This window comes from Petaurus breviceps, unplaced genomic scaffold (assembly GCF_028583685.1).
Source record: "Petaurus breviceps papuanus isolate PSGF00001 unplaced genomic scaffold, PetGlider_PUasm1.0 90650, whole genome shotgun sequence".
NCBI classification, from domain to species: domain Eukaryota; kingdom Metazoa; phylum Chordata; class Mammalia; order Diprotodontia; family Petauridae; genus Petaurus; species Petaurus breviceps.
The window spans coordinates 617,695-641,260 of record NW_027187299.1 but is presented as its reverse complement, the minus strand read 5'-3'; the positions used below and the strand labels follow the sequence as shown (position 1 = coordinate 641,260).

The window sequence follows — 23,566 nt, the reverse complement described above, 5'->3', positions numbered from 1 at the left end:
ATCCTCTCCCTGGCTCCCGAGCAAATCTCATATTTTTCTGTAATTGTTGAAGGCTGATAGTGCTCACATTATTAGTGAATAATTCCAAAACTTAGCAAGCTGAAAAAGTGGACCGACCACCTTCTTTCTGTTTTGTGGACATGGAATATTGCATCTGCTGTCTTAGAGGTGGGGAACTATGGGTAGGGAGTATTGAATTTACTTTCAAATGTTATCGATGTGTTCCTTAATTTTGCTGAAATGCTGGGTTTAAAAAAAATCTTTTAGAAGGGATGGCTCCGTGTTTGGGGGGATGGAAGAATACATTCAGAAATAAATGAGATGTAGAAAAAAAAGGCCCTCATTAATAGATCATTTTTAAAACGATATTCCGAAAACGGGCTGGGGATGTAGATTTAAGAGAGCATGCCCCCTCCCGAAGAGATCCAGTTACTGATCGGCCAGCATCATTGTTAAACCTGGGAACTGCACCCTTCATCAGGAACTTGAGAAGAAAAGCCCAGCAAGCAGAAAGCGTCAAATTAACAAGCATTTATTAAATAGCTACTATGTGCCAGACGCTGTACTGAGCTCCGGAGTTATGAAAAAAAAAAAAAAAAGGCAAAAACATTCCCTGCCCCCAAAGGAGCCCGCAGCACAAGGGGGGCGACAATATGCAAACAGGTTACCTTCAAGGTAATCTAGAAGTAATCTCGGGGGGGGGGGGGTGCTGCTAAAACTCAGGGGATTTGAGTGGAGATCGGAAGGAAGCTAAACGGCCTGAGATGATTCCAGGCAAGGGGCATAAATGAACTGAACTCGGGGGAGAGTGCCTTGTGAGGAACATGGGCAATTAATGAGATTTATTTTTTCAGTTGGGGAATCACTCCATTGTTTCTATTTTGTCATTCCTAGCCCTATTCATTTCTGCCTAGCTTCTAACATCACTCAACTTAAAACTATTGTCCAAAATTACCAATTGTCTTTTTTTTAAGTACATTTTTAAAACCGTTACTTTTTCTTTTACTTTTTTGGTTAATTTACAACCATTCCTTTTCCTCTCACCTCCCACCCTTTAAGAAAAAAAAAAAAAAACGTCTTGTAGTACATTCACACAATCAAGCAACCAAGATTTTCACATTGACCAAGGCCAAAAATTTGTCTTTCTGTACTCTGAGTCCATCACCAGTCAGGAGATAGGTATCCCATATCCCATCCTGAACAGACATTAGATCAATCAGAGTTCTACGGTTTACTACAGCTAAAGTATGATAGGTTTTGCTCTAGCCCCTTAGTTTAATTTTGTGTGAATCTTTATGTTTAAAGTGTGTTTCATGTCATATTGTTGGATTGTGCTTTCTAAGCCATTTTGCTGTACCCTTCTGTTTTGATGGTGAATTTATCTCATTTCCATTCAGTTCTGATTGTTTTTTAACTCCTATTCTCTTGTACTTCATAGTCTGTTTTCTTCCTTTGTTTAATAAAGAAGAGGGTGCTAAGAAAGAAGGTGTGTGCTTAGCACCAATATTCTAAGTTTGGTGAATTCTGTTTCTACTTCTCTATTTCTCTTCTCTTTCTCTCATCCAGAACCCAATCATAGGTTTTATTCTTCATTTTAAAAAAAAATCCTTCTTTACAGTCTGCCCCTCTGAGTTGAAGGTCATTTTGCTTAGGATTACTCCTTCCCTTAATTTATCCTCTCTCTTATTCCCCTCTTTAACTTCTCCCCTTTCCCTCTTGTTTCCCTACTGAAAGAAAGGTATTTTTGTACCTAACTCTGTGTGTGTATTCCCTCCTTCTTTGATCAGTTCAGATGGTGAGGTTCAAGTGTTTCGAACTCTCCCCACCCTTCCCTGTTGTTTCTATAGAATTCATATAACTGCAAATACCAATTACATGACATAATTTCCCCCCCATTTCTCCCTCCCTGCCCCCAGGATACATCTCCTGCCTTTTCTTCCTTTTCTTTTAAGATAACCTAAATATTAGAAACAAAAAACTCCCAGGACCTCTAATTAGACTCCCTCTATGACCACAGATGAAAGGATTCTGAGGGGACAAGTATCATCATCCCATCATAGCAGACAAGAATAAGCATTTATTAAGTACATACTATGTACCAGGTGCTGTGTTAAGTGCTTTATAAATACTACCTCATATTAAAATATAAACAGTTTATCTTTATTTAATTCCTCATGTTTGTTCACTCATGTTTTACTTTTAGCGTTTCTCTTGACTCCTTTATGTGTATTTCAAAGTTTCTACAAAGAAGCAGAAACAAGATGGAAGAGTGACAGCATTTTTTCCCAACTCACCTAGTACACTTCCTCCACAACAACCTAGAAAATGCACCAGACTGAATTCTTCTCAGGAAAACCAAAAAAACTTGCAGTAAGCTATTTTTCAAGCCAAGGACCTCTAAGGAAGATAGAGAGGGTGAGCATTAGAACAGAGGATGGCCAGGTTGCAGCACATAAGGAGTGGGAACTATTCCAATGTTTAGGAAGGTAAGGAGATTGAAGCTGAACACCGGGGTTGGAAGCATCAAGGCATAAAAAGATCCCAGGAGACCCCTAAAACAGAAAAAGCTGACTGACTGGCAACTCTGTCAATGACTGGCCAGTTTCAGGGTGGAGAGAAGCAATCTCATGGGAGATGGACTCTACCTGTAATTTTTATAAGTCAAATAACAGCAGTAGGGGGAAAATGGGGTAATAAATAAGAGCTACACAAAGTTATGAAAAGAGTATTATGGGGTGGCTAGGTGGCACAGTTGAATAGAGCACCGACCCTGGAGTCAAGAGACCCAAGTTCAAATCCAGTCTCAGAAACTTAACACAAAAACTAGCTGTGTGACCTTGGGCAAGTCACTTAACCCCAATTGCCCTCCAAAAAGCAAAAAAAAAAAAAGAGCATTAAGAGCTTGGTAAAAGAGTTACAAAATATTCTGAAGAAAACAATTCCTTTAAAGTTAGAATTGCCCAAATGGTAAAAGTTGTACAAAACCTCACTGAAGAAAATAACTCCTTAAAAATTAGAATTGGCCAACTGGAAGCTAATGACTCCATGAGACATCAAGGAATAATAAAACAAAATTTTACAAAGATTGCAAAAATAGAAGAAAATATGAAATGTCTCAAAGTAAAACCACGAACCTGGAAAAGAGAGTGAAGAGATAATTTTAAAATCATTGTACTAACTGAAAGCCATGAATCAAGAAAAGAACTCAGACATCATATTTTAAGAAAATATATAGGAAAACTTCTCATGTATCTTAGAACCAGAAGCCATAGTGGAAACTGAATGAATCTACTGATCACCTCAAAGAAATCTAAAAATAAAAACTCCCAGGAATATTATGGCCCAAATTCAGAACTCCCAACTCAAGGAGAAAAAAACAGCAAGAAGGCAGAAAGAAAAAATTCAAGTACCATGGAGTCACAATCAGTGTCACAAAAGATTTAGCAGCCACCAAATTAAAGACACAGAAAGCTTAGAAGATGATATTCCAGAATGCAAAGGATATAAGACTATAACAAAGAATATATATACCAGCAATATATATTATATACCATATAAATAAAAATAACGTACCAGCAAAACTGAGTATAATCTGACAGAGGAAAAAGGAATCTTCAATGAAATAGAGGACTTTCAAGCATTCCTGATAAGCAGACAAGTGCTGAATAGAAAATCTGAAATTTAAACACAAGACTCCAGAGAAATAAAAAAAGGTAAGCATAAGTGAGAAATCACAAGAGACTAAGCCAAGCTTAAACATTTTTATATGAGAGAAGAGGATACATATCCCTCATAACTTTATCATCTCTCGGGGTCTTGGAGGAAGCCTAACTAGAGGACCGGGGTGTGATTCTGTTATATTGGGATGATCTTAAAAGAAGAAGGGAAGGGTGGGGAAGAGGAATGCACCCTAAGATTGGAGAAGGGAGAGGAAGAATAGGGAAAATGATCTCACGTAATTGGGGCACACAGGAGAAGTTTATACAGTAGAGAGAGTTGTGGAGGGCACCAGACTACATTTGAATTTCATTCTCATCTGAACTACTTCAAAGAGGGAAGAATAAGCATAGACACAGACAATTAGGTAGAGAAATTCATCTTATCCAACAGGAAAGAAGGAGGGAAAGGGGTGGAGATGAGGTATAATAAGGAGGGTAGGAGAAGGGAGGCAGTTGTCAGAAGCAAAATAAGCTCTTGAGGAGGGGACTAGGTCAAAAAGATAAGGATAAATTTAAGATAATAGGATGGCAGCTAATACATGGTTAGCAAACATAACTGAATGTGAATGGGATTAACTAATCCATAAAACAAAACAGTATAGCAGAATGAATTACAAACCAGAATCTAACAATATGCTGTTTATAAGAAAGATACCTCAAACAGAAAGATATACAGAGAGTTAAAATAAGGGACTAAAGCCAAATCTCTTATTTAATCAATAATTTCAATAAAGATAATGATAAAGGAACACATTCAAATTTGTGGGATATAGCTAATGTAACACTTAGGGGAAAATGTGTATCTCTGAATGTTTATATCACTAAAAGAAAATACAGTTCAACAAATTGGGTGTGCAATTAAAAAAACTAGAAAAACAAATTGAAACCTCCAATTAAATGATAAAATAGGAGTCCTAAAATATCAAGAGATTAACAAAATGAAAGTAATTTTAGGAAAAACACTGAAATAATAATAAATAAAACTAGGGGAATAAAATAAATAAAAATAAAACTTTTTGAGGGGAATAAAACAATAAAATAGATAAACTATTTGCTAGTTTGATCTTTAAAAACCCACATTATTAGTATAAAAATAGTATAAATTAGTATAAAAATAAAAAAGGTCAATTTACAAGCAATGAAGAAGAAATAAAAGCTATTATTAAAAGCTAGTTTGTATAACTAAATTCCAATAAAGCAGAAAATCTAAATGAAATAAATGAAGACTTAGTGAAAATAAACTGTCCAGATTAACAGAACAGGGAATAGAATACTTAAATGATTTTATCTTAGAAAAAGAAATTGAACAAGACATATTTACAAGTGATTTCTACTGAACATTTAAAGAATAATTAATTCCAATACTATATAAACTCTTGGGAAAAATAGATAAAGAAGTCCTACCAAATTCCTTCTATGACACAAATATGGTCTTGATTCTTAAATCCAGAAGAATAAAAACAGAAAGAAAACTGTAAAACAATTTTCCCAATGAATATTCATGCAAAAAATTTTAAAGAAAATACCAGCAAGGAGATAAATAGATCAGTTAATCAATCTATCTCACAGTATATCACATAGATCATGCACTATGACCAGGTGGGATTTGTACAAGGAATGAAGGCCTGGTTTAATTTAGGAAATCTATAACATAACGGAACATATTAATAACAAAAAAATCATGATTATTTCAATAGAAAACTTTTGACAAAAATACCATACACATTCTTGTTAAAAAAAACAAAAACCCATAACACTAGAAAGCACAGAAATAAATGGAGCTTTCCTTAAAATAGATTATTATCTCTCTAAAACCAAGAGCAAGTATTATCTCTAACGGCGATATGCTTGAAGCCTTTCTAACAAGATCAGTCATGAAGCAAGGATGTCCATCATCACTATTATTATTCAATAATAGAAATGCTAGTTATAGCAATAAGACAAGAAAAAGAAATTGTAGGAATAAGCCTAGGCAACAAATAAACATAGCAAACAAAACTATCACTTTTTTTGCAGATAATATGATGTTTAATTAGAAAACACTAGAGAGCTAACTAAAAAAACTAATATTAACAATTAACTTCAGCAAAGTGGCAGGATATAAAATAAACCTACATAAATCACTAGTGTTTTTTTATATATTACCAACAAAATGCAGGAGAAAGAGAAATTCAACTTAAAATAATTACAGAAAGTATCAAATACTTACAAGTCTACCTACCAAGACACACATAGAAACTATATGAACACAATTACAAAACATTATTAGCTGATTTTTCCATTTTATTTTCATTTCCAAATTCTTCCTTCTACCCTGTACCCTTTGAGAAGACAAGAAATACAATTCTCATGTAAAACATTTCTTCATTAGCCAGGTTCTGAAGGGAGAAAAAGCAAGAAAAACAAGGAGGGAAAAAATATATACTTCAGTCTGCACTCTAAGTTCATTGGTTCTCTATCTGGAGATGTATAGCATTTTACATCATGAGGCTTTTGGAGCTGTGTTGGATCACTGCATTGCTAAAGAGTTACTAAGTCTTTCACGGTTGATTATCCTACAAAAATTCAATATAAATAAAGGCAGATCTAAATAACTGGAGAGAGTAGGATAGGCTAAGTCAATATAATAGAAATTATATTAGTACCTAAATTAATTTATTTATTTAGTGCCATACCAATAAAACTACCAAAGAATTACTTTATAGACCTAGAAAAAAACAACCACAAAATTCATCTTGAGGAACAATAGTTCAAGAATATCAAGGGAATCAATAAAAAAAAAAAGGAAGGAGTCCAGCAATATCAGATTTCAAACTACACCATAAAGCTGTAATCATCAAAACTGGGTAAGAAATAAAGAAGTTGATCAGTGAAACAGTTAGGTAAACAAGATACAGAAGTAAATGAGCACAATAACTTTATGTTTGATAAATCCAAAGATCCCAGCTATTAGGGCAAGAAGTCACAACTTGACAAAAACTATTGGGAAAACTGAAAAATAGTCTGGCAGAAACTTGAAATAGACCAGTATTTCACACTATATAACAAATTAAGTTCAAAATGGGTGCATGATTTAGACATGAAGTGGTATATCATAAGCAACTTCATGGAGCAGGGAAGAAATTGACTGTCAGATCTATGGAGAGGGGAAAAAATCATCATCAAACAACAGAAAGAGAAGTTCGCAGGAGGCAAAATGGATAATTTTGATTGTATACTTTTTTAAATTTTGCACAAAATCAGTATATCAAAAATTAGAAGAAAAGCAGGAAACTGGAAGAAAAATCTTTGCAGCAAGTTTCTCTGAAAAGATCTCATTTCTAATATAAGCATATGAAAAAATGCACTATTGATTAGAGAAATGCAAATCAAAACAACTCTGAGGTACCACATCTCACCAGTCAGATTGGCTAAGATGACAAAACAGGAAAATGACAAATGCTGGAGAGGATGTAGACAAATTGGAACATTGCTGGTGGAGTTGTGAACTGATCCAACCATTCTGGAAAGCAATCTGGAATTCTGCCCAAAGGGCTGTAAAATATTTCATACCCTTTGATGCAGCAATACCACTTCTAGGGTTGTATCCAAAGAGATCATAGAAGTGGGAAAAAGACCCATATGTACAAAAATATTTATAGCAGCTCTTTTTGTGGTTGCAAAGAACAGGAAATTAAGGGGGTGCCCATCAATTGGGGAATGGCTGAACAAGTTGTGGGATATGCATGTTATGGAATACTATTGTGCAATAAGAAACAAGGAGCAGATGGACTTCATATTTACCTAGAGAGGCTTATATGATCTGATGCTGAGTGAGAAGAGCAGAACCAGGAGGAATTTGTACACAATTACAGACACAACGTATGTGTAACAACCAACTTTGATAAACTGGACTCTTCTCAGCAATCCAGTCATAAGTCAACCCCAAAAGACTCATGATGGAGAGAGATGTTTACATCCAGAGAAAGAACTGAGTTTGAACCCAGATTGAAGCAAACTACCTGCCCTTTTTCTTTTTCTTGGTTGGTTTTGTTTCCTCTTTCCCATTCTTCATTCCATCTGATACAATCCTTCTTTATAACCTGACTAATGACTAATGTGAAAGTATTTGCAGATACCATACTTGATTGTATGCCACCATGGGGGGGAGGGGGGGAGGAGGGAGGTAGAGAAAATTTGAAACTCAAGGAATTGTGGTAATGAATCTTATAAACTAAAAGTAAACAAATTAATAAAGACCAAAAAAAAAAAGATCTTATTTCTAAAATATGTAGGGAACTGAGCCGAATTTATAAGAATAAGAGCCATTTGATAAATGGTTAAAAGAGAACAGGCTGTTTTCAGAAGAAAAAAAATCAAAGCTATCAATAGCCATATCAAAAATGCTTTAAGTCACTAATAATTAAAGAAGTGAAAAATTAAATTGTACCACCCATTAGATTGACCCAGATGACAAAAAAGGAAAATGACAAATACTAGAGGATGTGGGCAAACAGGTATATTAATGCACTGTTGGAGCTGTGAGCTAACTCAACCATTCTAGAAAGGAATTTGTAACTATGCCCAAAAAGCTATTAAACTTTGAATACCCTTTGACCCAGAAATACTGTTAAGTCTAATATCCCGAAGAGATAAAAGAAAAAGCGTGTACATGTACAAAAATATTTATAGCAGCTCTTTTTGTGGTAGAAAATAATTGTACACTAAAGGCACACTAAACTAGGTGTGGTATATGAGTATGATAGAATTTATTCAGTCATTTCCATTGTCTCTGAGTCTTCATGACTCCATCTGGGATTTTCTTAGATATTGGAGTGGTTTGCCATTTCCTTCTCCAACTCTTTTTTCAGATGAGGAAACTGAGGCAAACAGGGTTAAGTGGCTTGGCCAGGGTCACACAGCTAATAGGTTTTTGAGGCTAGATTTGAACTCAGGAAGATAAATCTTCCTGACTCCAAGACCACCACTCTATCTACTGCACTATTTAGCTTCCCTCATATGATATTGTGCTATAAGAAATGACGAAGGGGACGATTTCAGAACAACCTCAGAAGACCTATCTGAACTGATGCAAAGCAAAGTGAGTAGAATGAGGAGAACAATCTACATAGTAACAACAACATTGTAGAGATCATTAAAGTTGAAAGACTTACTCTCATCAACACAATCACCCACCACAGTTCCAAAATTCTCATGATAGTTGTTTTTAGTTTGTTGCTAGTAGTTATAGTGCTATAGTGGTTGCTAAATTGTGTTTCAATCAGTCAATAAGCATATATTAAATACCTAATATGTAAAAGGCACTGTGTTAAGTGCTAAGGGAGGCAAAAAGACAGCCTTTGAGGAGCTTACAATTCAGTGGGGGAGACAATAAGTAAGTAAACAGGTACAAACAGCTATATACAGGACAAGTAGGAGATAATTAACAGAGGAAGGCACCAGAAGTAAGAAAGACTTCCAATCAAAGGTGGGACTTTTATTTCGGATTTTAAGAAATGCAGAAGGCAGATGAAGAGGGAGAGCATTCCAGGCTTGAAGGACAGCCAGAGAAATTGAATCCTATTGACCACAAGGATTTTCTATCTGACTTGTAGCTGAAACCTATATGGGTTGTCTTTCCCCAGTAGGAAGTGAGATCCTTGAGAGCAGAGACTGTTTTGCTTTTTCTGTTTGAATTCAGCCCTTAGGATAGTGTTTTGCATACAGTAATTACTAAATAAATTACCTTTCATTCATTCATTCAGTCATGTGCCCAGCCACTATGCAAATTCTGTCCTCACTCTGACTATGCGCTGGACAACACATCTTTGCACTTAAGTAATTGATAACAAAGCCAACATTACCACTTCCTGTCAAACTGGTCATTTGCTGTTGTTTCATCTTTCATTTTATTTTTTTTATTTTTTTATTTTGCTTTTTTGGAGGGCAATTGGGGTTGTGACTTGCCCAAGGTCACATGGCTAGTTTTTGTATTAAGTGTCTGAGGCTGAATTTGAACTCAGGTCCTCCTGACTCCAGGGTCGGTGCTCTATTCACTGCACCACCTAGACACCCTCATCTTTCATTTTTAAAGAGGACCAATGACATTATGGGTAATGTCTTGACTTTCCAGTGAATTGGATTTAAGTGAAGCAGAGTTGCGCACAGTCTTCTAAAGAAAGGCAGACATCCCAGCTCCTATATACCTACTTCAGCAAAAGCCTGAAATCCATACCAGACGAGTGGTCAAGAAATTCAATGAGGAACTACAGTAAATAACTTCTTCCATCCCAGAAGAACACAAAAAGCAAGCCAGAAACCCATGGACAATAGGAAAGAAGAATCATCCAGCAAAGTAGGTACCAGCATGACAAGAAATAGGAAGTCTAATTATATTTTACTCTCAAGGCAATAGGGAGCCATTAAAGATTTTTAAGGAGAGGAGTGACATGACTAGACCTGTGCCTTACAAAGGTAATTTTGGCTAGACTTTCAGGGGCAGATCCAAGATGGCAGAGTAGAGACAGCACTACAGCCTAGCTTTTCCAACATGCCCCTTCAAACAACTTTAAAATAAGGTCTCAAATCAGATTCTGGAGTGACAAGAATCAGCAAAAGGTCAGGATGAGACATTTTTCCAGCACAAGACAACTTTGGAGGTTGGAAGGAGATGGCCATAATACTATGACAGAGATTGGTCCAGAGCCCACAGGGCAGCAATATTGGTTATGGGCCTTGGAGGTGGCAACAACAGCAGCAGAGGCTTCTCGAGCTCTCAAACCAGAGATGGTAAAGCGATCAGGCAACTGGTTAGACAGAAATTACAGGATATCCCTGTGCCATAAATGGATTTAAAACTATACTATTTGGCAACTCCATTGCCTATACCCATTTCTGGGTCACAGTTCTAAGGAGGGGGTAATTAATATAGATGAACTATTTATATTCCTATATGGGAAGATGATACATATAGTTTCTAAGAACTTTATCAATATTAGGGTAGTTAAAAGGACTCTACATAGACAGAGGGCATAAAAGTGATTCTATTATGCTGGGATGATATTTTTTAAAATGTGTGGGTGAGAAAAAGGGATGCATTGGGAGAAGGGAGAAAGGAGAAGAAGAATGGGAAAAACTATTTCACATTAAAAAAATTGCTTAAGCAAAAGTTTTATAGTGGAGGAGAAATGGTGAGGGGTGAGAGGCAGGTAACTTTTGAACCTCCCTCTCATCTGAATTAGTTTAAAAAGGGAAGAATGTGTATATACCCTCATTTGGGTGTAGAAATCTGTCTTACCCAATAGAGAAGTAGAAGGGGAAGGGGATAAGAGAAAGAGGCATGTGTGATAAAATCGAGGGCAGATTAAAGGAGGTGGCTGCAGAAGCAAAATAGACTTTTGTGTTTAATTGGGGATTTTTTTAATTGAGGAGGGATAGGGTAAAAATAGGAGAAAGATAAACAGAAGAAAATAGAATGGAGAGAAATGCAGTTAGTAATAGTAACTGTGAATGTGGGATAAAACAGAAGTGGATGGCAGAATGGATTAGAAACAAGAATCCAACAATATTTGGTTTACAAGAAACACACTTGAAGGAGAAAGGTGCACAGGGTTAAAATATGGGGCTGGAGCACAATCTATTATGCTTCTGCTGAAGCAAAAAAAGGCAGTGGATAACAATCATGATCTCTAGGCAAAGCAAAAGAAAAAAAGACCTAATTAAAAGAGATAAGCAGAGAAATAACATCTATCTAAAATGTACCATAAACAATGACTAAACATATATGCATCAATACTAAACATATATGCAGCAAAAAGCATAGCATTCAAATTCTTAATGGAAAAGTTATATGGGTTATAGGAGGGAATAAATAGCAAAACTATGTTAGAGGGAACTCCAACTTTATTTTATCAGAGCTAGATAAATCTAACCATAAAATAAATAAGAAAAAAAGTTAAGGAGATGGATATAATTTTAGAAATGGCAGATATGATAGAACTCTGAAGAAAACAGAATGGGAATAGAAGAATATGCCATTTTCTCAGCTGTATACAGCACCTATACAAAAATTAACCATGTATTAGGACACAAAATACTCACAAATACAGAAAAGCAAAAATATTAAATATATTCTTTTTAGACAATGATGCAACAAAAATTATATACATTAAAGGGAAGCATAGGTTAAAAATTAATTGTAACTAAATAATCTAATCCTAAAGAATGAGTGGGTAAAAAAAAATCACAGAAACAATCAATAATTTCATTAACGATAATGAATACAATGAGACAACCTACCAAAATTTGTGGGATGCAGCCAAAGCAGTGCTTAGGGGAAAATTTACATCTCTAAATGTGTACATCAATAAAAGAGTAACAGCAGATTAGTGAATTGGGCATGTAACTAAAAAGAAAAGAGAAAAAGCACATATTAAAAATTCCCAATTAAACAACAAAAAGGAAATCCTGAAAAATCAAAGGAGAGATCAATAAAACTGAAAGTAAAAAACCACTGAACTAATAAATCAAACTAGGAGCGGTTTTATAAACACACACACACACACACACACACACACACACAATAAAATAAACCACTGGTTAATTTTTAAAAAAAGAAAGAAGAAAATCAAATTGGCAGTATCAAAAATGAAAAGGATGAATGTACCACCAATGAAGATAAAATTAAAGCAACTATTAGGACTTATCTTTGCCCAATCACATGCTGGTAAAACTGACAATCTAAGTAAAATGGATACATATTTGCAAAAATATAAAATGCTCAGATTAACAGAAGAGGAAACAGAATACTTAATCCTGTCTAAGAAAAATAAACTGAACAAGGCAAAAATGAGTTCCCTAAGGAAAAATTCCCAAGATCAGATGATTTACAAATGCATTTTATCAAACATTTGATGAGCAATTAATTCCAATTTTATATTTGAAAAAAAAAGTAGGAAAAGAAGTAGTCCTACCAAATTTATTTCATGACAGAAATATGATTTTAATACCTAAACCAGGGAGAACAAAAACTGAGAAAACTATAAGACAATTTCCCTAATGAATAGTGATGCAAAATTTAAAATAAAATATTAGCCAGGAGATTACAACAACTTATCACGAAGATGAAACAGTAAGACCAGGTGGGATTTGTACATGGAATGTAGGAATAGTTCAACTTTAGGAAAACTATAAGCATGATCAATCATATCAATAACAGAAACAACAAAAAAATCAAATGACTGTATCAATAGATGCAGAAAAAGCCTCTGACAAAATATAATACCCATTCCTATTAAAAACACCAGAAAGGATAGAAATAAATGGAACCCTATCTTAAAATTATAAGTAATATGTATCTAAAACCAAGAGAAAACATTATTTATAATGAACTAGAAGATTTTTCAACAAAATCAGAGGTAGAGCAAGGATGTCCATTATCACCACTATTATTCAATGGATAAGGGAATGTTTATGCTCAAACAAGAGACAGAGAGGTTCATGGGAAGTAAAACAAATAATTTTATTACAGGAATCTCAATTTTCTTTTTTTTTTTTTTAGAAACAAAACAAATGCAGCCAAGATTAGAAGGAAAACAGGAAACTGGGGAAAATTTTTTACAGAAAGTTTCTCTAATAAAGGCATCATTTCTCATTTGTGTGATTGTGTGTGTGTGTGTGTGTGTAACAGAGCCAAATTTATAAAAATAAGAGCCATTTCCCAAGTGATAAATGATCAAAGGATATGAAAAGGCAGTTTTCAGAAAAAATCAGATCTATAGTCACATGAAAAAATGTTCTACATCACCATTTATTAGAGAAATAAAAATTAAAACAACTCTAATATACCACCTCACAGCCATCAGCTTGGCTAACATGACAGAAAAGGAAAATAATAAATGTTTGAGGGAATGTGGAAAGACAGATACAATAATGCACTGTTGGTGTAGTTGCGAACTGGTCCAAGCATTCTGCAGAACAATTTGGAATTACACCCAAAAGGCTATCAAACTGCATACCTTCTGATCTCGCAGTACTACTAGGCCTGTATCCCAAAGAGATTAAAGAAAAGGGGAAAGAACTCATATGAGCAAAAATATTTATAGTAGCCCTTTTTGTGGTATCAAAGAACTGGAAATTGAGAGGATGCTCATCAACTGGGGAATGGCTGAACAAATTGTGGTATACGACTGCAATTGGAATACTATTATGCTATAAGAAATGATGAGGGGCGGCCAGGTAGCACAGTGAGTAAGAGCACCAGCTCCAATGTCGGGATGACCTGGGGATCGAATCCCGGGCTCCAACACTTAGCACCCACCCAGAAACACCTGGCTGTGTAACCTTGAGCAAGTTACTTAACCCCAATTGCTTAGGGGCAGCCAGGTGGCTCAGCGAGTAAGAGCACCGGCTCCAGTGTCGGGATGACCTGGATCAAGTCCAGGCTCAGATACTTAGCACCACACCCAGAAATAACTAGCCATGTAACCTTGAGCAAGTTACTTAACCCTGATTGCTTTAAAAAAAAATGATGAGCAGGATGGTTCCAGAAAAACCTGGGAAGACTTAGGAGCAGATGCAAAGTGAAGTGAGCAGAACCCAACACTGTATACAGTAACAGCAATATTGTAACAATGATCAATTCAGTGAATTCAATCAATGTGAATTCCAAAAGATACATCATGAGAAATACTATCTACTTCCAGAGAACTGATAAACAGTTCAGTACAGATTGAATCATATGCTTTTCATATTCTTTATTTTTCTTGTTTTTTAAAAAACATGACTAATATGGAAATGTCATGCAAGTCTTCATATGTAAATAACTGATACATATTGCTTGCTTTCTAAATGGGTGAGGAAGAGAATTTGAAAATCAAAAGTTTTCAAAATTACGTTAAAATTAATAAAAAATTAAAAACAAAAACAAAGGATCATTTTGGCAGCTGGGGAGAGGATAGTGAAGCCAGGAAAGTCTGGGCAAAAAATTAGGAGACTATCATAATACATGATGAACATGAATTCTGAGAAATGGGTCATCTAGGTGGTGCAGTGAATAGAGCACCAGCTCTAAATGAGTGAGGGAGAGAATTTGAAAATCAAAAGTTTTCAAAATTTATGTTAAAAATGAATAAAAAATTAAAAACAAAAACAAAGGATCGTTTTGGCAGCTGGGGAGAGGATAGTGAAGCCAGGAAAGTCTGGGCGACAAATTAGGAGACTATCATAATACATGATGAACATAAAGAATTCTGAGAAATGGGTCATGTAGGTGGTGCAATGAATAGAGCACCAGCCCTGGAGTCAGGAGGACCTGAGTTCAAAACTTGACACCGTTACTAGCTAAGTGACCTTGAGTAAGTCACTTAACCCCAATTGCCTTTTCTTCCCCCCCCCCCAAAAAAAATTCTGAGAAATGTGGGAAGATTTATTTTAAACTGATGTGGAATAAAGTAAAAAAACAGTACAATGCAGTTATAAGTTCTTCTGTTTGGTTTTCAAAACTTCTCAACTTGGCCCAAACTTAACGTTCCAGCCTTTTATACATTATACATGATTCTTCTTCCCACACCTTATATTTCAGTGAAACTGGTCTTCCTGTTCCTCAAGCATGGGATACTGTCTCTAGTCTTCAGGACTTTTCACTGGATCTTTCCCAAACGTAGAATGTAATTCCTTCCTACCTCTACCTCATAGATTTGCTCACTTCAATCAAGATACAGCTTAAGCACCACCTTCCTCACCAAAACCTTTCCTGATCCTCTTACTTGCTAAGGCCCTTCCTCCCTAACTACCTCGTATTTATTTTTGTAACCTTAATTTCTGGGCAAACCTGGGACATTTTGCATGTCACTCTTAATCTAATCCAGTGCTGATGCCATGCTGCATTACTGTACAAAGGTGGATTTGGAGTGATAAAGGATGATAGCTAATGGAAATAGAAAGATTAAATGATATATTTTTTTTTAAAGATGGAGGAGACATGGGCTTGCTTTTAGGTAGCAGGAAAAGCAGCAGTAGATGGGGAAGGACTGAAGTGGTAAAGGGTACAATTGAAAAAGGGGTCGATCTATTGCAGAAAAAGAGATTGAATAGAATACTTTGTCTTGGTCAAACTATCTGAAGACTGTGTTTAATTCTGGGAACTACATTTTCAGGAAATAAATTGGAGTATCCAGAGAAGAACAACCAGGATGGTGAAGATCTCCAAATCTTTGCCATATTAGGATTGGATGAAGCAACTAGGAATGCTTAAGGTACAAAAGAGAAAGTTCAGAGACACATGCAACTGTCCTTGACTATTTGAAGACAATCCTGTGGGCAAGTATGTGGACCCTAGAGTACAAGAAACAATGGGAGGCAGATTTCAACTTGATGAAATGGGGGTCTGCTGCATGTGCAGAGCACCTAGAATGTCATCTCTTCATGTGAAGAACCTGTTTCTGGAAGATTCGTCATGACTTGTAGGGAAAATGTCTTTGGAGAGGAGGAGGAACATGCATAAGCATTCTATAACTGATTCAGGTTAGCTAAACACTAGTTGAGGAGAACGCTTTTTGATTGGCTGAAGAAGCATTTTTAAAATGCCAGTCAGCTTCAGCTAATCTCCCTTTTGCTTCATTCATTAAGGATTTTGGTGATTTCTTTGCTTATCACATTCTGGAAAGGGAGTAGTGTCTCTGCCACTCCCTTAGGGATTTTGAAAAGTGAGGAGAGTGAGATATAGGAATCTGGTAGTCAGAGTCCAGGCCAGGTAATTCAGCTAGCCCAGAAATGGCTTGCTTACGAGTAACTCTCAGGAGGATCTATGGACCATTAAGCCAGTAGATGGGTGAGACAAGAACTCATCTAGCAGAGATGCTGCCTTTGGACCTGAACTTGATGGGACCACATCTACATAAGAAAAGAACAGTTCTGAGCCTACTTCCCCAGGGACTGAGGTAGTGTAGGGGTCAGTGTATTCCCCAATGTATTAAGTCAAATGTGGTTTGTTTTTTTTTGTGGCTGTTTCTTTAAAGTGGACAGCAGTAGTTGGTGGAACGTTGGATAGAGCACTGGGTCTGATTGGAGTCTAGAAGACCTAATTTCAAATCCAGCTTCAGACATTTACTAGCTATGTGACCCTGGGCAAGTCATTTAACCTGTTTGCCTCAGTTTCCTCAACTGGAAAATGAAGATAATAGCACCTATCTTCCTTGGTTGTGAGAATCAAATAAGATAAATTTGTAAAATGCACTTATACAGTGGCTGGCATAGAGTAAACATATAGGTTATTCCTTTCCTCCTTCCTTTCCATTTTTTAAAAAAAGTAAATATCCTTTTGTAAAGCAAATTGGTATTGTGGTTAAATGGAACGTGGGCACTAGTCACTGACCCCTACCAATGGGTGGGGTCACAATTTGTTGGGGCTCGAACAAATAGCATTAGAGAAAAGACATCTTAAAGCCTCAGGATGCTCTGAGTCCCTGAAGATCAATGTAGCAGGCTTGGCTCTGGGAGAGAGGGCTCCAAGTCTGCCCTTATCCATGAAGTAATCCATGAAACCTCTGTTGATCTGTTTTTGGAAACTCACTCTATTAGGAAGTTAACAGTTATTTTTTTTTTTAAGCCAGACCCATGATTTCACTAGCACAGGGAAATCCTTAGTGACAAAGATATCTCTACCAAGGTAGATTTAAAATGTTTCTACAACAAAAGGTTTCTAGAGTTGACTATGGAACTGAGAAGATAAGTGACTTGACCCAGAATCACTTATTTCAGAAGTGGCCTCTGACATAAGTGATTCTGAATAAGTCACTTAACGTCTTAAGGTCTTTTTGACCCCTAATCATTCAATCAACAAGCATTTATTAAAGGCCTCATATGTACCAGGCACTGTGTAGGCATTGGCAATGCAAATGTAAAGAATGAAACAATCCATACACACAAGAAAAAAAAGAAAAAAACCTCTTTACTAAGTGCTCACCATGTGTCTGGCACTATGCTATGTGCTTTACATTTGATTCTCACAACAACCAAGGGAAGTAGGTGTTATTATAAAGAAAATTAATTCGAATGCTGTACTATTGGATTATTAATATTAATTTGTAATAGTCCCATCTCTGTCAATCAAAAAGCCATCTCATATTAGTTTACTGAGAAAACCTACTTGGCCCATTCTAACTGAGGAGTGTCCTCACATTCCTGCTCTCCAAAGGAGAGTCTGGGCCTTTCTGTTTGCCCTGTAAACAGTAACCAAACTGACCTCAGAAAAGCTACTCCTGTGACCTTGCTCCCATCTTCAGAGTTTGGGGAGACCTAGCTCACAAAAGAGAAATCAAACCAGAATACAGTAGTTTCTGTTTCCCAGATTGTTGGAGGCCACTAAATCTCATTTCAAGGTCTTGTTCCTCAGCTGACCTCCCTCCCTTAATGATGAAATGATGGGGAAGAACCAAGGACTCAAAACCAATCCCCTCATTAAATGTCCACCAATCAGAGTTACTTTTCACTTCCTATCAAAAGGAAAACATCTGATTTAAGGTGGCTCAGAGACTCCCTGATCATCTTTGATCGCCAAGAGATCACCTGACCATCAATTTAGTAATTACTGACTAGCCTAGTTAATAAATTGAGTTTTAAAACCTAAGACTTTGTCTCTTAGATATACAACAATTATTAACCTCATTTTGCAAGTGAGGAAACTGAAACAGAGGCTAAGTGGCTTAATTAGGCTAATTTAGGCAGTAAATATCTACGGCTAGATTTGAACTCAGCTCTTCCTGTCCCTAGGCCGAGCACTCTATGCACAGTACCACCTAGCTGCCTCAATAAATACAAATAAATGCATATTAGTTAAATATATGGTAATTCTTTGCATAGAGATGATAGTTGTATCTATAAAAGTGGATGAGATATTCCAGAGAAAGAAGAGGGTGCAGGACAGAGCCACAGAGTACACTCACAAATAGGGACTAGACATGGATGATGATGCATGAGCAGAGGATTAGTACCTCTGGTGTGAGGGCTTACTGAGCCTTTTTCTGGGCTACTCATTCCCCTTTAGTGTCTACCTGGCAATCAACTCTCACCTTTGGCTCCAAGAAGCTGTAGCATGCACAGCAGCCACACCACGGTAAACCATCTCAGAATACAGGATAACCCAGGTTGAGGGTAAGTGACAGACCTCAAACCTGTCAGGGAGTGACAGGGGTGTCTACCCCAAGCATGTGAAGCCTGCTCCCAGCAGAATGAGTAGACGATAACAATTTGTTCCAATAGCCATGGAGGCAGGTGCTGTGGAGCTGTTCAAGCCTGGTCAGGCATTCAAAATCATTCACTGCATCCTAGGCCATCACAAGTCTTCTTGACTTTTGTCCTCTCACTGAACTTAGATAACTCAGAAAGAGAGTGAGCCGCTGATGACTTTGCCCAGTTCTGTCTCATTTAAATCTAATTCACATGCAAATTGAGACATCACCTGGGATGCCACCGTTTCTCTTCAAAACTGAAGATCTAACAACAGGTACAAATCACTGAGTTAAGTTTTAGGGATGTGACTAGAAAAGCAAGACAGTGTTCTCATGCATATCACATACTGATAGGGGAAGACAATACATGTATATAGGAGGTTTTAGTTACAAATTACATGGAAAGATCCATTGGTCCTTAGGATGCAGCAGCAAATCAGATGGTAATGCATCTTCTTTAATGTCACTTCTATTGACAAAACCATATCCATTTCTAATGCTAAACCATTTGAAAATCACCAGGACTTTGCTGACAAAGATTTTCTTTTCCAAATCTTCAGTAGTTGTGGCTGGGAGGGCTGCAGCACCTGGAGAGGAAGTTGACAGGTCACATTTCAACAAGCATTGTTTCCCTGGATAACTGTGAAAAGGCTGGGCTGAGAGCAGGATTGGTAGTTTGGGAAGAATTGTTACTTCTGGGGCTCTGGCTTACCTGCATATCAGTGGCACTTAGTTGGCAATTAGTGGTGCTGGTGCTGAAGATGGTGAGTCTTTTCTTCCGTAGAACTGATCTCAATGATGAGTGCAGAGGTCAGGCAGAAAGCAGGACTGCTAGTCTGTGGGGTGGTTCAATTCCTGGAGTTCATGGGCTCTGGGCCTTCAACTATCTCCACCTGGATCTGAAGGTAATGATGCTGATGCAGCAAAGGAGACTGAGGAGAGACCAGACAGGTAGGAGCAAAACTAGGAGAGAGCCACATCACAAAAACCCAGGGAGGAGAAATTAGAACAAAGAACAGGTCCCAGTGGTCAATAAAAGAGATCATCAGTAACCCCGGATAGAGTAGTTTCATTTGAGTGATAAAGTTAGATATCCGATTGTTAAAGGGCAAGAAAAGATGGAGAGGAGAGGAAGTAGATTCAAGGAGGTTAGACAGTTTCTTCTAGAAGTTTGGCTGGGAAAGAAATATAGGACAAAAGGGAATGGTAGGATCAAGTGGAGTTTTTTTGTTTAAGGAATGGGGAAGAATTGAACATATTTGTGGTCAGTAGGGAAGGAGCCAGAAGAGACTGAAAATTAGAATGAGAAAGGATGTGGAGTAGGAAAATAAGTTGTCTAAGGGCTACCTTTTCATGAGACTGAAGTAGAGAATGGGGATTCTGGGAATTCTGAAATACAGAACAGGGGAGAAGAGGAAGCTTATGATAAATGGGCTCTATTTCCACAGAACCAGCTTGAAGGGATCTGATCTCAGGGCCATCTAATCCCATATACCACATACACAAAAGAAATCCTCACTATAATATATCCAACAAGTGGTCATCTAGTACCCATTCTTTGTAATCACTTCTCTTTTTGAGATATGCACCAACTATCCCTTTAATGTTCTAAAATTTTCCTAGTTGTTTTTTTTTTTAAGGTTAGATTCACTGACCTGTATGTAGTTTGTCTACTCTAGGTGACTTCAGTTTAAGGGCAACTAGATGCTTTCATTTCACTAGCTTCCTGTTTATCTTGGGCATCAACTATTAGCCATTTCCCCCCATTTCACTTCTGATAGAGAAAAAGCAGCTAAATAAGAATTCAGCAGTTCCATGTTCTCTGTCATCAGTTGTCATTATCCCAACCACCCCAGACAAAGGTATCCAGAAGTGAGCTGATAATTTTTTTTTTAAAAGTAGTTCTCTGGGGGAGAGGAAGAATCTATATACCATGTCATACTTTAAAATTCAGTCTGCATTATTAACATTTTCTCCATCATGTTTTAAAATTGAGGTAACAAAACAATAAATCAAACACTGATGTGTAGTTTTCTGATTTCTGAAGTGTAAATGTTCACACAGAAATGTTAACTAGTTCTGTCCTTCCTTTTTAATGCTTCTTTTTCTTCCAAGGTAACTTTAAACAACCCCATCCCATTTGATTTCCTGTAGTTCATTATCACCTTTAGCAGTCATGACAATATTTTTACAGGACTATTAATATTCTATTAATCCTCTGTTTACCTGGTTGTGCTTCCATTCTGTACATTTCTTTCTAAAAATCTAATGAGTTTCCTGTGTATCCACATTGATATCTTCAGCCAAATCCCATTTTTCTTTCTCAATGTAATTATTTTTCAATAGGTCTTCAGAATTTCATTGTTGAGCATCTTCCATCATTCCTGGGCTGACTTCCCATTGTAGCAATTTAGTCCATGAGACCAACTGTTTTTCCTCTAAAACATCTGAAATGTTTTTGTAAAAACTAGGGTGTATGTCAAAATTATGCCTGGATTTCCTCTCCTCTATCATACCCTAAGATGGAGTAATCACTTTTCTTTCAGGGTTCCTATGATTTATTTCCATCTCAGCAACCAGTGAGAAATGGTGAGAATTAGATTAATGAGAATCAGATCCAGAAGAGAATTTCCCTTTGTTGGTTCCTTCACCTTTTGAAGGATGAAATTATCACTAAGGCAAGACAAAAAGGTAGTAGCTGCTCTTGGCAAGAGAGCTATAAGAGATGTCTGGTTAGTTGAAATTGTTTATCACTCTAGTATTAGTTCTTTATGCCATACCTGTGACCTGTTTCCCAAATTCATTTATTTTCACTTTCTGGTCAGATTATCTATAGTATACTTCAGTGACAATCACTGTTTCTTTCTACACTGACCTCCATCTCTCCATCATAATTTCTTCCCATTCCCAGATTCCCTCTCATGACCTTCTTAAATATACAAGATAACTCTCTACCTTGCAATTTCCGTAACTACCACCACCACCACCACCACCACTTGAACTTCTCCTGTTTTTCTGAGTAAAGTATGGGGTAAGGGTCTCTTCTGAGGGGGTGTGGGGAAACTCAAGTCACTTTCAATTTTTTTTCCTTTAAATTCCTCAAGGGCAGAACTCATACTATTTTAGGATCTATAATGCAGTACTATTACTACAGTGAATACTCAATAAATACCAAAATGAAAATTCGTGTTCCCCAGGGTTTACAGGCTACTAGAAGACAGAACATTTACACAAATAAAATGCAAGCTAATTTGAGGAAGGAGAAAACACTGACAACTATATTAATATGGTAAGAAGAGGCATTCTGGAGGAGAATAAAGTAAGCCTTGAAGGAGGTAAAGAATTCTAAAAGGCAGAAGTGAGGAGAGAGCAATTCTAAGCATGGGGAACAATCTTCAACAGTGCAAAGGTAGAAAATGGAATGCCGAGTTTGGAGAAACAGCATGTGGGCAAGTTTGACTAGAATGTAAATACACTACATGAAGTGAAATAATATGAAATAAATTGTGAAAGGATGATAGAGCCAGACTGTGAAGGGCTTTCAATTTTTTTTTCCCTTCAAGCACTAGGAAGCCGCCAAAGATTCTTTAAGAAAATGACATGCTCAGACCTGTGCTTTAGAAAGATTTGGGTAGCTGGTCAGAAGATGGTTTGGAAAGCAGAGAAACTCTAAGCAGGGAGACCCAATCAGAAGGCTATTGCACTGATTCAGGTGAGAGGTCCTGAGGTCTTGAACAAAGGTGGTGGCCATTCAAGCAGAAAGAAGGGGAAAGGTGTGAGAGATGTTGTGGAGGCAGAACAACAAAGACTGACAGACAACTGTTTGAATATGGAGGATAAAGGAGAGGGAAGAGTTGAGGATGCAAGATTAGCAAAGGTTGCAAACCTAGATAATGAGAAGAATGTTGTCTTCAACAAAAAGGAGGAAGTAGGGAAAAGGGGAAAGTTTTTTTGGGTACATGAATTTTGTTTCAGACATTGCAGAGAAAGGGGAAGTTCAGAGGAACTAAAATGGCAAGGGACTAAATCAAAGACCAACTCAGTCAATTTAGAGATGAGGACAATTATGCTCAGACAAGTTAGGTGGCTTGGCCCCTAAGGTAACACAGCTATTAAGGAAGTGAGCCAGGTCTTGAAACCAGGTACCCAAACTCCAAATTCAGTGTTCTTTCTAGTACTCCACACTATCCTTTGTAGGACTGGAGATGATCTAAAAACGAATTGTGGGTTTGCAGGGAAAATAAACTTTGGTAAGATTTTTTCCCTTCTAAGTTTATTCCAGCAAAAGAATTAATTTTAGAACAACATTATGTTAATCCTAAATGTTTGTGCCTTAAACATTTGTTACATATTATAAACTCATCTATTAAAAGCTAGTTTAAGAGACTAGGAGTCTCATTTATAGGTTACATGAGGAAATACTTAAGAATCTAATTATATAAATATAAATATATATATATATATGGAAATTAAGATTGGGAAGAACATGATAATTGAAGGTGTCCCAACTCAAAACAGGTTTGAACCCAATGCTTTAGAGAGCTAAAAATACAGGAGATAGAAATTATTGATGGTTTTCTAAGAAGAAAGTGTGAAATAAAGTAGATTCTTTGATCAAATGATGCTTATAGAGCAGGGCTT

At 36.7% G+C, this 23,566-nt stretch overlaps 1 long non-coding RNA gene across 1 annotated transcript; it reads left to right on the top strand.

Moving 5' to 3' along the window:
* The first annotated feature begins 32 nt into the window (after positions 1 to 32).
* On the top strand, positions 33 to 22,751 carry LOC138143611 (uncharacterized). Its single transcript, XR_011163745.1, has 3 exons — positions 33 to 168; positions 2,204 to 3,713; positions 15,854 to 22,751. It is a non-coding gene; the product is annotated as an uncharacterized lncRNA (long non-coding RNA).
* Positions 22,752 to 23,566: the final 815 nt, after the last annotated feature.